We start from the raw sequence: 16,561 nt of genomic DNA, 5'->3' as shown, positions 1-16,561 counted from the left end.
TTGACCTCACCACTCTGCTGAAACTGCTTGTCAGGGTTGACAACAAGCTCGGTGTTGCCCCATCCAGAGCTCACACCTGTCTTCCTCTTACTCCACCTCACGCAGCCTTTGACACAGCTGATGGCTCCTTTCTCCTCCTCCAGAATGATTTTCTCTTTGGCCACATGAACTCATCTTCTATGGCTGCAGTAACAAATCATCACAAACTTAGTTTCTTTTTTTTTTTTTTAAGATTTTATTTCTTTATTTGACAGAGATCACAAGTAGGCAGAGAGGCAGGCAGACAGAGAGGAAGGGAAGCAGGCTCCTTGCTGAGCAGAGAGCCCAATGTGGGGCTCGATCCCAGGACCCTGAGATCATGACCTGAGCCGAAGGCAGAGGCTTTAACCCGCTGAGCCACTCAGGCACCCCACAAACTTAGTGTCTTAAAACAATGCAGATGGATAAAGAAGATGGGTATATACACAATGGAGTACTAGGCAGTCGTCAGAAAGAACCAAGTCTTGCCACTTGCAGTGACGTGGTTGGAACTGGAGGGTGTTACGCTAAGTGAAGTAAGTCGGTCAGAGAAAGACAATCATATGATCTCACTCGCATGTGGAATTTAAGAAACAAAACAGAGGATCATAGGGGAACGGAGGGAAAAAATAAAACAAGAGGAAATCAGATTGGGAGATAAACCGTAAGAGACTCTTAACCCTAGGAAACAAACTGAGGGTTGCTGGAGGGGAGATGGATGGGGGGATGGGGTGACTGGGTGAAGGACATTAAGGAGGGCACGTGATGGAATGAGCGCTGGGTGTGACATGCGACTGATGAATCACTGAACTCTACCTCTGAAACTAATGATATGCTATATGTTAATTAATTGAATTTAAATAAAATTTGAAAAACGTGGAATTTACCTTGCAGTTCTGTAGGTCAGAAGCCCAACACAGGTCTCACTGGCTAAAGCAGGTTCTGGCAACGCTGTGGTCCTTGCTAGGGGTTCTAGGGGAGACGCCGTTCCCTTGCTCATTCAGGTTGGTGGCAGAATTCAGTACTTGCCGTTGTGGGATCTGGGTCCTACGTCTTTGCTACCTGCCCGCTGAGGGCCGTTCCTGTGTTCTGGAATTGGCTTCTCCACCTTCAAAGCCTGCAAGCATGGATGAAGTTTTTCTCATGTTTCAAATCTCTTACGCCTCTTCTTCCATCTCTCCAACCCCCTCTCCTGTCTTCCATTTTATTTTGAAAGACCCTGGTGGTTAGATTGGGTCTACCCACACAATCCAGAATAATCTCTCCCCTCAAACTCTTTACCCTTAATTTCCATCTGCATCATTCCTTTCGCCACATCAGGTAATATAGTCACTGGTTCCATGCATTAGGGTGGGGGTGTCTTTGGGGTCCACGGTGAGGCCCGCTGCACCAGTCTCCTGGGCTTCTCCCTTCCCAGCCCTCCCTCACTCTCCTTTCCCGGCTCCTCCTCTGCCCGTGCCCCCTGGATTCTAGAAGTCTGCGGCGTCAGCTCTCAGCTCCCCTTTTCTGCTACACATTGTCCGTAAGCAAGTCCATCCAGTCTTGTGGCTTTGAAACACCGTCCGCAAACCAATGCTTCTAATGCTGTGAAAGCCCCAGCTTCACTCTTGAGTTCAAGATTCATCTCTCTGACTCAACATTTCCACTTGAACTTGGGACTGCCATCTCAAACTGAAACTCTGGGTTTTTTGTTTTGTTTTGTTTTTGTTTTACGAAGCCTGAGACTTGGCCACGCCACTCAAAGCATCACATTAGCTTCTAGCTGAGGCCCCAGACCTCGGAGCTGTCATGCTGGCGTTCTGTGTTTCACTCACCCCCTCGTGACTTAGCCAGGCTCATTGACATGCTCTGCCCTTCTCTGTGGTTCAGAACCAGCCCCATGCGGGGTGCTCCCACCTTCCACCGGTGCCGCTTCAATTTCCTCCCCACTGAGTCCAGCCTTTTCTCTTACCCCTGACCTCGTCTCCACACTGAAGCCAGGGAAAGCTTGAAAAATATGGCCAGACTGAGTCACATCCCTGCTTAAGGTCACCCAAAGTCTTCTCAACATAGTTACGATAGAATCTGTGGCCTAAAGCCCCGCTTCTCAAAGTGTGGTCCCTGGACCGGCAGCATTGGCCCAACCTGGGAGTGTGTTAGGAATGCAGAATTCCAGGCCCTGCCTCAGAACTTCAGAATCTGAATCTGTGCCGGTAGTGTGTGGGCATATTAACCTCTGAGAAGTGCACGATCAGGTCCTCCTCTGCTTTTCTAACTTCTGTCTCCTGTCATTCTTCCCCTTGCTCACTACCTTTAAGTGACACAGGTGTTCTGTTTCTCATATTATGTCCAGTGCATGACAAACTCAGGGCCCTGGCACTGGCCAATTTCGTTTCTTGGAATAACCTTTTTCCTGATTTGTTATACAGCTGGTTCCTCCTAATTATTCAGGTCTCAGTTTTTGTCTCTGTTTTTTAAAGATTTTTTATTTAGTTTATTTATTTGAGAGAGAACATGCAGGAAGAGAGGCAGGGGGAGAGAGAATTTGAAGCAGACCCACCCTACCCCTCACCCCCCACATTGGAGCACAAAGCCTGACCCCAGGCTGATCCCAGGCCCCTGAGATTATGACCTGAGTTGAGCCGAAATCAAGAATCAGGGGCTCAGCTGGCAGAGCCATCCAGGCGTCCCTTCAGGTCTCAAGTTTAATGTCTCGGAGGGACCAGCCTGCTGTGAGCAGTTCACCCTCCCTACCTCCCATCATTAGCCGCTCACTGTCCATTTACACTGTTCGATTTCTTTCACTCCCCTTATCTCTGTCCACAAGGCTCTGTTTATTTCATTGCTTTCTTGTTAAGTATCTTCCTTCTCTCCCCCTCCCCTACCCCAAGAAGGTGGGATGAATGAAGTTGGGGATCTTGTCGGTCTTGCTCAGTCCTGTTACCTGCAACAGTGCCTAGAACAGTACCTGCCCCAGAAACACTCTCTGAGCCAACTGTCAGCAGATACCGAGCCCTCCCTCCTATCCCATTCCCTTCTGTTCTTATCTTTCCAGGGTTTCTGTCTCAATCCGAGCTCTGGCCCGATGACAGATCGGGTAGCCAGAGTACCTGCTTCTTGGAATTCTCTAGATCTCCACAGAAGTGGCTCTGGCTCTTCCTCGTCACCAGTCCTGAAATGAGGTTTTTTGCAACACTCAATCTGTTAACGATGTTGAGGACGCCCAAGTGCAAGTAATAATTACACTTAACAGACAGCACTCACTCACGCTTTGCCCAGCACTGCTCTCAGCACTTGGCCCATTCTGAATAAGCTCATGGTTTCCTGTTACTCCTTACTGCCTTTATCTCCATTGCCCAGACGCCGCAAAGAAGGCCCAGAGAGATCAACGAGCAGGCCCAGAGTTTCACAATCAGGGGTTGGTAGCGGCAACATCCTTTAGACCCAGCCTAGAGAGACCTCTTCCCTGGGCCCCCACGCTTTGGAGCCGGCCCTGCCCCAGGGCACAGGATCTATGGGGCTGAGCAGAAAGCCCCACAGCTCCCTTGTACACCACGCTTGGGCACCTGGGACTGTGCAAATCCTGGTCCAAAGAGCCACAAATCTGTTTCCAGGGCCTCTTCCCGGGGTTCATCTTTCTGAGAGTGGATGGCACCCCCCAGTGAGCCCAGATGGTGGCCCAGTGGCAGGCTTTTGCAAAAGGCCTGGGCAGAGCTCGAAATGTGCAAGCCCAGGGTCCACGTGCTTTGGGGAAGGCCCCTCAGGAGGGACGGCAGAGCAGGGCCTGGGACAGAAGGGGCCGCTCTCCCCGCAGCTCCTCATCCAGACAGAAGGCTCTGTGGACTTTGAGGATGTGAAATCCCCGGGCCTCCCAGGTCTTCATGAAGGTTCCTGTGTCAAGGTGGGAGGAGAGAATGTATTTTACTTGATGGTGTGTTAGCTGGATTGAACGTTTTAAAATATTTTAAATATTTAGACATGTGCTCTGTGGCCTCCATCTGTCCTCACACGAACGTCAGGGGTGGGTCTGAGCAAACCCAGGCATTCTGGCTCAGGGCTTACGTCCCAAGCCGTGCCTGGGAAGCCTCTGTGCTCTGAGCCATGCACCTCCCCAGAGGTCGGGACCCTCCGCTCCTGGGGAGGCTTTGCCCAGTGGCCGTCCCGCCCTGCTTTCCAGCTGCTGCTCCCAGGGGAGCTCACACAGAGGTCATCAGTGTATCCAGCAAACCCTGCGATGCTCTCTTGTGGTGCCCCCGAGGCTGAGGGTTTAGGGAGGCCTGCTCTGGCTGGTGCTGCCATATGCCTTGAGTTCACATCCCAGCTCCACGATTTATAAGCTGTGTGATGTTGGGCAAATTACGTCTTCCTTAGCCTAGTCTGTGTTCTACCTTCAAAGATGAAATGGGGAAGTACATACTTGGTAACATTTATCCCCGTCATCATACCTTTTTCACCCTCTGCTCTGAGATCCAGGGCTGTGGGAAGCTGCCCCAAACCAACCTCAAGCTCAGAGCTGGCAGGAACCAAAGGAAACAGGCAGCAGTGACCCCTCATGGTTAAGTCCCGGGTTCTGGGCACCACTTAGCTGGGAGAGGGGTGGGGCAGGTTCCCCTGCATTGCCCCAAAGCAGGGTTCTGCGGAATGTCGGGAGCCACTGCAGGCCAGAACCCTCGGACCCAGCCTCTGCCTTGGGAAATCTTCTTCCCTTTCAAATTCTTCCCCTAGTGTGACCTTCCCTTCATACATGCCCATTGATTGTTGAGTCACACACAGTCAAATCCATAGACATGCAAATTGTTTTAGATGAAGTAATTTTTAGTGGCTCGTTAGAGATCATTGTTTGACAAGAGTTCTTTTAACTCATTATGAAACCCTCAAGTAAGATGTTACTAAGTGTGCGGTTAGCAAGGAAAGCACCAGGGATTTCTACAGAATAGGATGTTGAACCTGGCATTCCTTCCTTTGCCCTCTTTGGGCAGATGCGGGGTCGGCATTCACAGGAAGTGAACTTCTGTGATCCTAACCGGGGCGCAGACACTCTCTGAAGGGCCCACACCAAGCGCTGGCTGCAGACCCACGTGGTTTTCTCTCTTTTCTGCACCGACACCTGGAAGTCGGGCTTCAGCGGTCTGTTTTCAGGAGACAGTAAGCACCCACATTCAGGCTCTGAGAGCTGATGCCGATGGGCGTCTGCCAACAGGTGCAGCCCAAGGCTCTCGATTCCCTTACTGGGATTCCAGGCCTCACCACTGGCTAGCTGGGTGAAACTGGGCAAGTGACTTACCCTCCCTAGGCCTCAATCATCTCGTCTATTAGATGGATCCTCTAATAGTATCTGTTTCATAAGGTAATTTTCAGATTAAGTGAATTAACATACATTAATGCATGTAAACACTTGGGTGCAGAACACACTTAGAATGGTGACTGCAGGAGTAAATACTGAGTCTTGTTGCTTATCATTATTATTAATCATCCAAGGGGACGAGGCCGGAGCCTTGGGAAATGATGCCACCACATGATATTTTTTAACAAACACCCCAGTGATACTGACGCTGACCTGAGCGTAAGTGTGTGATGAGGACATGAGCCCAGGCTGTGGGGTGTGCAGCCTTGCTAAAGGGTTTGGTTCTATTCTGAACAAACAGGTTGGTATTTAAAGATTTTAATTTTGGAGCATCTGTGTGGCTCAGTCGATGAAGCATCCAGCTCCTGTTTTGGGCATGATCTCAGGGTCATGGAATCAAGCCCCACGTCGGCTTGTGGTCAGTGAGGAGTCTGCTGGAGAGTCTCTCCCTCTCCCTGTTTCCCCTGCCCTCCGCTGTCCACAATCTCTCTCTCTCTCTCAAATCAATCAATCAATACATCTTTAAAAAAATTTTTTTTAATTTTGCCATAGGCAGGTCTTGCAGTGTTACATAGGATGCGGTGACCTGGGGCCCGAGTTTGCCCTCCCAGCCTTACATGGGAGGAGACGGAACTCATTCTGAGTCCTGCGGAAGGGACAATGTCCAGGTGAAGGGACAATGACCAGAAATAAACATAGGATATGGCTTAGGACAAACATAGCATGGCTTTGGGAACCAGACAGACCCAGGCGAGTCCAGGTCGTGTCACTCGCAAGCCCTGTGTTTTCGGACAAGGTCCTTAGGTTTGAAATATCAGTTTCCTGACCGGTGACATGGGGCCTTGAAGGTCTGCTAGGGGAAATAAGGCAGATAAAGAACAAAAAACACTGCCGGATCGCACTTATCTGGGGACTTTGAAAAACAAACAATGAACAAACAAAACAAAACCAAACCTCAGGGATACCGAGAACAGATCTATGGAAGCCTGCGGGGCGGGCAGGGGGAGGGGTGGGCAAACCGGGTGAAGGGGATTAAAGGGCACAAACTTCCGGTGATGTCGTGGGATGTCATGGGATGTGAGGGACAGCCTGGTGCCTGCGGTGGATAATCTTGCACTGCTACTCTGAACGTGAATCTTAAAATTTCCCATGGCAAGAAAAAACATTTTTGCTGACTTTCTACGGTGACTGATGGTAGCTAGACTCCTCGTGACAGTCATTTCCCGACATACACGAATGCCGGGTCCTTCTGTGGGGACACCTGAACTAACCCTCTGTCCTGCATCAGGCCTCAGTGAAAAAGAAACAGGGAAGCAGAAGAGAAAAGGTTGGGTCAGAAACACGATCCAAGGGTTTTGCCCACCGCTCTCTAATTTACATCACGTCTGAGGCTTTCTGGTTTTTTCTTTTCGGTTCATGAGACTTGTCCTGACTTCAGCGCGCGGCTCAGCCCTGGGAAAACTGACAGATTCCAGGGGCTGAACTTCTCAGACTGGGGGTGGGAGCCCGGGTTGTGGTGAGTTACCCCAAGTATTACTGCCTCCCCATGAGGCCTCTCAGGGGACCGGGCCGTCTCTCCTGAGGCCTCCCCCTACTCACGTTCACACCTGCTCCCGTAACTGCCTCTCTAAAGGGGCTAAGGAACGGGCAAGGGGACTCATTTGCTAAATGAGGTTAAGAACGGCCCTGATGTGGTCTCGCCACGTCTCCTCCTAAGAACACTGCTGGGATCCAGTCAGCTCCCTTTCTGTTTCTACCTGTGCTTTCCCTCTGCATGAAACAGCCTCCCAGATCTCTCCAAATGCTCAGGACCACCCTTCCCGAAAGGTCTCTTAGCACCACAGACCACAACGGTCTCCCCCCACCCCTTTGAATAACCTGAATTCACAAGTGTCATGGGTCCCAGCCTTCCTCTGGGTGCGTAGCCAAAGTCCCTCCTGCCCTTACCACCCCGCGCGGTCCCGCAGCCTCACTCCAAGCCAGCCGGCCCCTTGCTACCCACTCCTCTTGCGTCCAGCTCACACTCTAGTCCGTGTTACTGTCGTTCCAGGCAGTGGCCCCGAATTCGCGGTTCTACTTCAGCACTTGCCAGATTCAAACCCCTTCTGCACCCAGGGGCCAGAATGAGCTTTTTAAAAGTGTAGACCTGACCTTGTCTCTCCCCTGGGTACCACTCTCCAAGGCGACACACCACACCTTGAATAAATCCCAACCTGTCACCCTGGACTGTGAGGCCCTTTGTCACGTAGGCTGACCTCAGCCTACTGTCCTGTGCTCAGCACTGTCCTGTACTCCCTGGGCCACACACACCTAGTCCTCATTCGTGTCTTAGGGCCTTTGTGTGACTGTTCTCTCTGCCTGGAACACGCTTCCCTCAGATCTCCTCACACATGGCTCCTTTTCTCATCATCAGGTCTCAGCTCAAATGCCGGCTTCTTGGAAAAGGCCTTCCCTGACCTTGGACACGTGTCTCACGTTCATCTGTTCTAGAGTCTTCCCACAGACTTCCCAAAGACTACCCTCTTTTTGCATTGGTTTATTTATTTATTGTCTGTCTTCTCCAACAAGCACGTAAGCAGTTAGAATGGGGGCCTTGATTTCTTGTCTTGCGTTGGCATCCATAGCAGAGAGGACAGTGCCAGAAAATAGTAGCTATTTGTGGAATGGGTGAATGGAGAATGGACCTAGCCTTGGTTATTGCCTTTACTTAAGTAAATGGTGCCCTTTACTTAATTTTTAAAAAGATTTATCTATCTATCTGAGGGAGAGAAAAAGAGAGACCATATGTGTTGGGGGAGGGGCAGAAGGAGAAGGAAAGAGAATCTCAAGCAGATTCTGCACTGAGCACGGAGCCCAACGTGGGACTCGATCTCATGACCTTGAGATCATGACCTGAGTCAAAATCAAGAGTCAGGTGCTTAACTGACTACACCACCCAGGCGCCCCTGGTGCCCTTTACTTATTAACATGTGTGTGTTTTGTCTCCACACCCTAATCATAAATCGCACAAGAGAACTCTGAAAACCTTCTGGCTAATGAATGAGCTCAAGAATGATGGTTTCTCTAGCGCTTTGAAAGCTAGAGAAATTGGTCCATTTGGGGGCTGCTGGGCATGTGGTTGTGCCCAGGGGCAAAGGGATGGAGAAGGTGAATGCTCAAGGCACGTCTTGTCACCACAGAGCGCCTGGAAGGGTGTTGGCCTGATGATGCAACGGGCCAGCAGGGGTTACCCAGTTACACCTTTATTTAGTCACAGACTCATAATTTTTCCAAGAAAGTCAGCAGCTCAGGATACGGCACTGCTGGCTGTGAAATAAATAGCCGAAATCCCACTCTTTCTCTTTACCCACGGGACCTGCCTTCAGAAGCCAAAAATTCTAGATACCTGCTTTCTGAGTCTCTAACAATCTGAGGGAGGGCATTGCTGTCAGCAACCTATAAAGGGAAGTTCGCTGAGGACTTATGGAAATAATTTCAAGTATTTTAAAAAGTAACGTATTAAAGTGTTATATTTTGCATTTTAGAACAGGGTACTGGGAGCTGCCACACTATCCAGCCGTCATGACCGGGAGAGTCCAGGAGGAGCTGACACTTCGGAGTCATTGGCCAACACTGACCTTGTCCGCCTCGGATTCCTTGTTAAGGGAGAAGGGTAAGTCCCTGTTGTTGACTTAGTTTTAACCAAGTATTCTGTTCCTGCCAGTCAAGTGCATACTAGCTGCTGCAGTTCTTCTTAGTAAAATTTACTTTTTTTTTTTTTTAATTTTACTTACTTGTCACAGAGAGAGAAAAAGCACAAGCAGGGGGAGCAGCAGGCAGAGGGAGAGGGAGAAGTAGACTCCCTGCTGAGCAGGGAGCCTGACATGGGGCTCGATCCCAGGACCCCGGGATCATGACCTGAGCAGAAGGCAAATGCTTAAACAACTGAGCCACCCAGGTCTCCCTAAAATTTACTTTTCATACTGGTTATTTCATACATTGAGATTCGTAGCTCTTTTTTTTTTTTTTTATAAAGATGTAGAAACCAAAATGATCTTTAAAAAAAGTTTTTATTTAAGTTTCAGTCAACCTACAGTGTAATTTTAGTTTTAGGAGTACACTATAGTGACTCAACACTTCCACACAAGGCCTGGTGCTCACCACAAGGGCCCTCTTTCGTCGCCATCACCTAGTCAACCCACGCCCCCACCTGCCGCCCCTCTGGTGACCATCAGTCTGTTCTCTATAGTTAAGTCCATTTCTTGGGTTGCCTCTCTCTTTTTCCCTGTGCTTGTTTGTTTTGTTTCTTAAATTCCACATATGACTGAAATCATGTGGTATTTGTCTTTGCCTGACTTGGTTCGCTCAGCATAATTCTCTCTAGATCCATCCGTCTCATTGTAAATGGCAAGATTTCATTGTTGATGATGGCTGAGTAATAATATTCCATTGTATATATCTACACCACATCTTCTTTCTCCGTTCATAGCAGTGACTTTGTGTCCATTCACTTTGCTCTCGGAAGAGCAAAACTCTGGAAGGGTTCAGCTCCTTCACCAGAAACCACCAAATTCTCCTCTCCTATTCTGGATCTCCGGGATAGAAATGGTTAAAATACGACTTAAGGCAGACTCTCTGCTGAGGCATATTTTGGGCAATGCTACTTCTAGGAAGTAGAATGAACAAGATAATGCTCTCAAAGGCCAGAAGTCAGGATTATCCACACCGCAATTCCCAAGGAATTCATGAGTCAATGCCCCTTCTGTCCCCTCTTCTCTGAGGAAACTCAACCTGGAGACTTGACGTAGGAATCTGGAGTTTTCATTCCATTTTGCTCATCTAATTGTTTGAATTCGTTTTCTCAAAATAGTAGCAATCATACTGACAGACCAGTCAGGGAAGTTATTTAGATGATTATTATTTAAAAAAATATTTTGACTGTACTTAAATTAGGTCATCACACATGCCTCTTTGTGCTGTGGAAACTCAGAATCCTGGAATGTGTTTGGGGCTACAAGAATGGTTTTGAGTTTCCTGACCTGCGTTCTTCAGCGGGGAAGACAAGTTGCATAAAATGTGTTTTTTAAATGGTACTCTTGTTCCAAAACAAAAGCACAAGAAAATGTGATATCTGCTTGCAAAAGGCGCCAGTATCATGGCAAAAATACATCTGGAAAGGTCATAGGGTCACAGCCCCAAGAGAAATGCTGGCCCCCAGGGTGTATTTGCCCACAAGCCAACCCACCGAGGCCACCAGTAAGTGATACCACACAGTGATTCCTCTCCCCACCACTAGCTACCAACCTTCAAACCACATCTTTAGCCCTTTAAAAAAATTTTTAAAATTTTTTATTAACATATAATGTATTATTAGCCCCAGGGGTACAGGTCTGTGAGTTGCCAGGTTTACACACTTCACAGCACTCACCATAGCACATACCTTCCCCAGTGTCCATCACCCAACCACCCTCTCTGCCCCCACCCCCGCAACCCTCAGTTTGTTTTGTGAGATGAAGAGTCTCTTATGGTTTGTCTAGACTTTTTTTTAAATATGCAGAATTACTAAAGTATTCTTAATTATGTTAAATGCACCACTTAAATTATGCCTGGCAGCAAAACGTTTTAATTACTTTGAGTCTAGTTCTAACTTGAAATAGAAAATATTTAAGTTGAAAAGCTGTGACCCAAATTTAGCTTCCATAGAAAATAGTACTAGAATAGTTATGAAGTTATAAGAGGAAAGGGGTTATAATTCCATCTAAATATGCCTGGGTGGTTTTGTTGGTTAAGCGTCTGCCTTTGGCTCAGGTCATGATCCCAGGGTCCTGGGATCAAGTCCCGCTTCAGGCTCCCTGCTCAGCGGGGAGTCAACTTCTCCATCTCCCTCTGTCCCCCACCCCTGCTGTGTTCTTTCTCTCTCTGTCTCAAATGTATAAATAAATTTTTAAAATATTTAAAAACTCAATATGCCTTCTTCACATTTAGTAGGAAGTAAATAAAGAGATGCTGAATTTATCCTTTTTGGCGAGGTTTACTTCTTGGTGGAGGGAATGTTAATTTTATTTTCAAGGTGAAAGTTGTGCATAGCAAAAAAGGCTATTAAGCAACACGTGTACACACAGAAAACACAAGTAGTCTTCAGCGCCATTTCTCTCTTCTTCCAGAGGCCCCCTGGTTAATCAATTCATTTCGGCATCTTTGCTCTGATCTTGACTTCTGTATTCAAGAAAATACGCTAATTTTTAATCACTAGTTTTATACTTTAGCTGTTGACTTCCTGTAGAAGTCAGAGAAAGAGAACCAATGAATTGTGTGTGGAGAGAGAACAGGGGACAGAGGGCATGCCTGGGAGGTGTGAGAGATTGAGAAAGGAATTGGCTCTTGTGATTTATAGGGGCTGACAAGCAGAGCAGACTGGCAGCTGTAGACCAAGAGAAGACCTGATATTGTGGCTCAAGTCCAAAGTCAGTCTGAGGCAGAATTTTCTCTCCCCTGTGGTACCTCATTCTTATTAAGACCGTCACCTGATTGAACGAGGCTCACCACACTTTGGACGTTATGAAGGGGGTAACCTGTTTTATTTAAAACCTACTGGCTTAAATATTAGTCTCATATAAAAATACCTTCATAGAAACATCTATACCGGTGTTTGGTCAAATATCTGGATACTATGGCCTGGCTAAAATTAATCGTCATGCTTCCGTAGAGGGTAGTAGTGTAGGGTTAGCTCTCTTGATACCTCCCTTCCCTTTCCTCATCCTCTCAATTAAGTGATATCACAGTATTTACATTATTGTAACTATAAATATTGTTCCTAGGTGAACCAGGGAGTGCATTATAATTGTTTCTTACTCACGCAATGCTTTGCTTTTCCTCCTTTTTTCATTACTCATTCTTTGAACCTATCACTCCATCTTTTCCTCGCTCTCCTATGGCTTCTCAATAAAATTTCATGTTGTTAAAACTTATGCTATTTGTTCCCCTCTCTTCCACCTCCTTGCTTCCTGGGGACATTCCTACTGGAGCTCTCCGTACAACCCCCCTCACCCCGCCTCTGATCTGGACCGATGTCTCTCTAGGTGTGCCAGAGAGCCGTCATCCCGGGAATGCCTTCCAAGTCATCCTGGGGATTTCCTTCACAGGCTTCTGGGTGGAGCCCCTGTTTCTGGGCCTCAAGACTTCATCTTTCAGGGATTATGCTCCCCACCCCCACCCCAAGAAAGGATGCGTTCATATTCTACCCTTGATTCAGGATTTGGCCAAGTGTAGACTTCTGGATGAAAATGATTTTCATTTGATATTTGAAATTTCTGCTGTGTTTTCTTACAGTCTCCAATGTTTCCGTTTAGGAGAGCGATGACATTTTTATTTCTAGCCCTTTTCTTTGCCCGCAGAGTTCTGATATCTCCCCAGGATAGGCGTTGCTGGGGATTGTTTCTCGTGTAGAGCCCCTCATTGGCCTGTTTCCAATGGCACACTCACATAGGTTAAGTTCTGAATTCTTTGCTTTGTCTAATTTCTTCCTGTTTTCTGTGTTTTTGTTAGATTCCAATTAATTAGATGTTGGGTTTCCTGGGCTGGTTCTCTAACTTCATCTGTTTCTCTCCTATTTTTATGTACCTTTTTGTTTTACCTTTTAGAATGTTTCCTCAACTTTGCTTTCTAACGTTCTACTGAATTTTAAATTATGGCTGCTCTAGTGTAATATTCAAGAGCTTCGTCTGGTCCTCCAATTCATTACTCCTTTGGAGTGTCCTGTTCCTATTTCGGGGACATGATATTGTGGAGCTGTCTGAGGGTTTTCATTTTAATTATGGTTTTTATGTCTTGTGATTCCTTCTGTGCCATGCGTTGTTTTACCAGAAGCCTTGTTTATTTTTTTTTTTTTTTCTCTTCTATTCGGTCTGGCTCATCTAGGTGGCTCTCCTCAAATTTCTTGAGATGGCTGGCTGTTTGTTCACATCTGGGTGATGCGCTAACATGTGGATGAGTAACTCAGAGGACACGTGTAGGACTTTTGCCTCGTCAGCTTCCCTGGAAGGAGATCAGGGAACAAACCATCTTCTTCTCTATAGGAATTCCCCATGTCAGTACCTAGAGGACTTTCCTCCAAAGCCATTCTATTTTTTCAAAGGAGGGTCCTCCAGTCTTCTTCCTGGAGGAGGGGGTCCTGGATAAGCCTAGATCTTTCCATTCAATCCACAGACTTCAATTTTTATTGTCAGTGTGTTGCCTATGGTTGTGTTTTGTTGTGCCTGGAGCCCTCTAGTTCAGGGACACTCTGGTTCAGTTTCTCCAGAGAATAAATGATTTCCTGAGAGCATTTGAGAGGGGATTGGCAGTGACCTGCATCCTTTGGAAAGGTATGGGTACCATGGGGATCTAGGTGTTCCTTTCAGAATTCAGCCAAGTTCTCTCTTTTCATCCCTGTTGGGGGAGGCGGTCATGCACAACTTCTCACCTCCTACAGGGTCACATAAGAATGAGCCTTGGACCTGGCACACTTCCTTAACCAAGAGATAGGGTGCTCACAGCCTGTGCTGGGCTTATCAGCTCCTGTGGGAATCCATTTCCCTCCTCCAGACTCCCAGTGTGTGCTCCTTTGTTCTGCTTAAGCACATGTGACCCTGGCCCTCAGGCCCAGCCCCAGCTGTATTTCAGACCCCATGGGGTGGGTGCTGGTAACTTCCTGGGGGCACAGCATGGGGTCCGTGCAGTCACACCTCCCCCTTGGGCTTTGGAGTGCACCTGTTGGCCACGGGGAACCCACGCATAGCAAGGGGCTGGCTCCTGTGCCCTTCCTGTCCTCTCTGGCTGTAGGGAGATGCTGTCCCACTTGAACCTCGGGTGCTGTTGTCTGTGCCCAGTGACCTCATCTCATGTCCCTGTTCTCTACCCTGGGTGCCACTTACCTGCCTTTTAACCTTGGCCTCACGTAGGCCAAGAGTGAATGGTGGAACAGTCCCCCTGCTTCACACCTTCTTCTGTGGCAGTCACTGCCTTCGGTTTCTGAGCTTTTCTGGGATTTTGGAGAGCACTGGCTAGTTCAGCATTCACTTCAGCAGGCACTGCCCACTGCAGATCTCACTGCTGTGGGCCCACCATCATTAGCTCCGCTGTCTACCAGTCCCAGCTACCATTTGCACATATTTGGATTCAAGGAAAAAGATATTTGGGTTTTTCCCCGCAAGGTTCAACCTGTCATTACTGTTGTGTCTACTTAGCACCACAGTATCTGGCACACAATGGGCACTCATAGATCTATTCTAGGAGTCAGAAGGATGTCTTAGAATCTGTAGCAATCTGGGGTCAGTCCTCTTTGAGAATTCTTTTAATATTCACGGCTCTGTGGGGGTTAAAAGCACACCAGGGTTGGCCACCAGGAGGCTCCTAGAGCTAGAGCAATTCAGGCAAGACCATGGCGGCTACTTCCACTCTGGAGGGCTAGAAAGATTCATTCCCAAGTGCCTACGTTTCCATCTTGGAAACTGATTTATTCTTCTAGATCTCTAGCTCCATTCTTCTCCAAGCTTGTATTTCTAGAAATAAATTATAGCCTCCACACCTAGTCATCGGATGGCTGCTTTTTTGTGGCCCACTTAATTGCATGTGACTTTTCTGTGTGTTATTTTGCAAGGGTGATCAGAATAAGTCATCTGGGGGAAACGTTGTTTGCCATGAATTGCAGGCAAGAAGCCCATCAAGAGCGAACACAGAGTTATAATTTGCCAGGGAGCCATTCTCTGACCCATCCCCACCCGCTGGGTTCTTTTTATTATATATTCTCAAACCCTGCGCGTGTTTCGCGTGCTTCGTTTGCAGCACTTAACTGCGATTCGTCATGTATTGTTTTCGAAATTCTGTTTTGATGACTCTTGCATTAGACTTTCAGCTCCACGGGATCAGGGGCCACGGCCGTGGCCTCCCACTTCCTCCCCAGCACTCGGCACAGTGCTCAGAACGTGAAGGTGTGCTCCCGGATCGCACACACGAGCGACGAACGTCCAGGCTGTTCGGGTGTCTGGGGCGACGGCCTTTCCGAGCGGAGGGTTCGGCCTCTCCCCTCAGGTCCCCCGACCCCGCGGCCCGAGCGCACGTGCTCTGCGAGCCGGCTCGCAACTTCACGGGGACCGGCTTCTGATCTCAACTCGGAAGGTGAAAAAACGGAGACGTAACACAAACTTAATTTATAAATCAGTTTATTTACAGATTTTTATCTCTTCTTAAAGTACATTTCAGTTAACAAATCTATTTACACAGGTATACACGGGAACTCATCCCAGTTATTTTACAGATCATACTTACAAACCACACCCCAAGTCTTCTGTGCAAAGCTGCACCTGATGGGACCATTGGCTGAAAACGGCCTGATGAGCAGCTATTTACACATACACAGTAAACGGGTTTGTTTTTCATGTCTGCACGGTACAGTACACACACGGAGGCCAGGCCTCCCAGAGAACGCTTTGCAATGTGTTTACCCAGAAGGCTTTGCAAAGTCCGGAAGGAAAAGCTATTAAACACAGATAGGTTAATTAAAATGACAGTACCTCCTTTACATCAGTTTACACTGTTTTCTTCACATTTTTATAATACAAAGATATTTTATTGAGTTGCTGCACAACCAGTTCAAGATGATTTGTAAACATGTAAATTCCTACAATTTGCATTAAACATCATTGTAGTTTCTATCATTTGCTCTTTGAATTAATGTTTTCTTCACTAGTATTCTTAAGGTAGTAAAAGAAGATGTTAAGTTTGAACTTCTTGCAGAAAAGTTATGAGTCTCTAATGCTGTGCGAGGACACACTTTATTCAAGTATTGCAAAAAGCTAAGGCCACTTTTTTCAAGACAAGAAAGTGAACAAAATTGTTTTTATCAATAGGCCACAACACTCTTATGAGCATGGAATCTCTTTTGAAAGATAATTTCTCAGAGACCAGTAGTCACAGAAGGAATTTTCTTTTCTTTTGGGTAAAAGAAAAACCAATTACCTTCCTTATTAACTACTTTTGAGCTCTTCCCACTTTTCCCTAGAATAAAAATTCCTGTTTAGACCTGAAGAGGGAATCTATACCCTGTACTTGTTTAACCCAGAGGTCAGCACCCTGGGTAGCACAAATTATTTTGGACTCAGAACGAAATCTGAAGCCTCTATGTTGGTTTACTACTAAATTCTGATAGTGCTATTCTAAAAGATATTACTGCTGATGCAAAGATCTTTTTCTTAGAGGAATTAT

Source organism: Lutra lutra, chromosome 15 (assembly GCF_902655055.1).
Source record: "Lutra lutra chromosome 15, mLutLut1.2, whole genome shotgun sequence".
NCBI lineage: Eukaryota > Metazoa > Chordata > Mammalia > Carnivora > Mustelidae > Lutra > Lutra lutra.
This window is presented reverse-complemented; position numbering follows the sequence as displayed.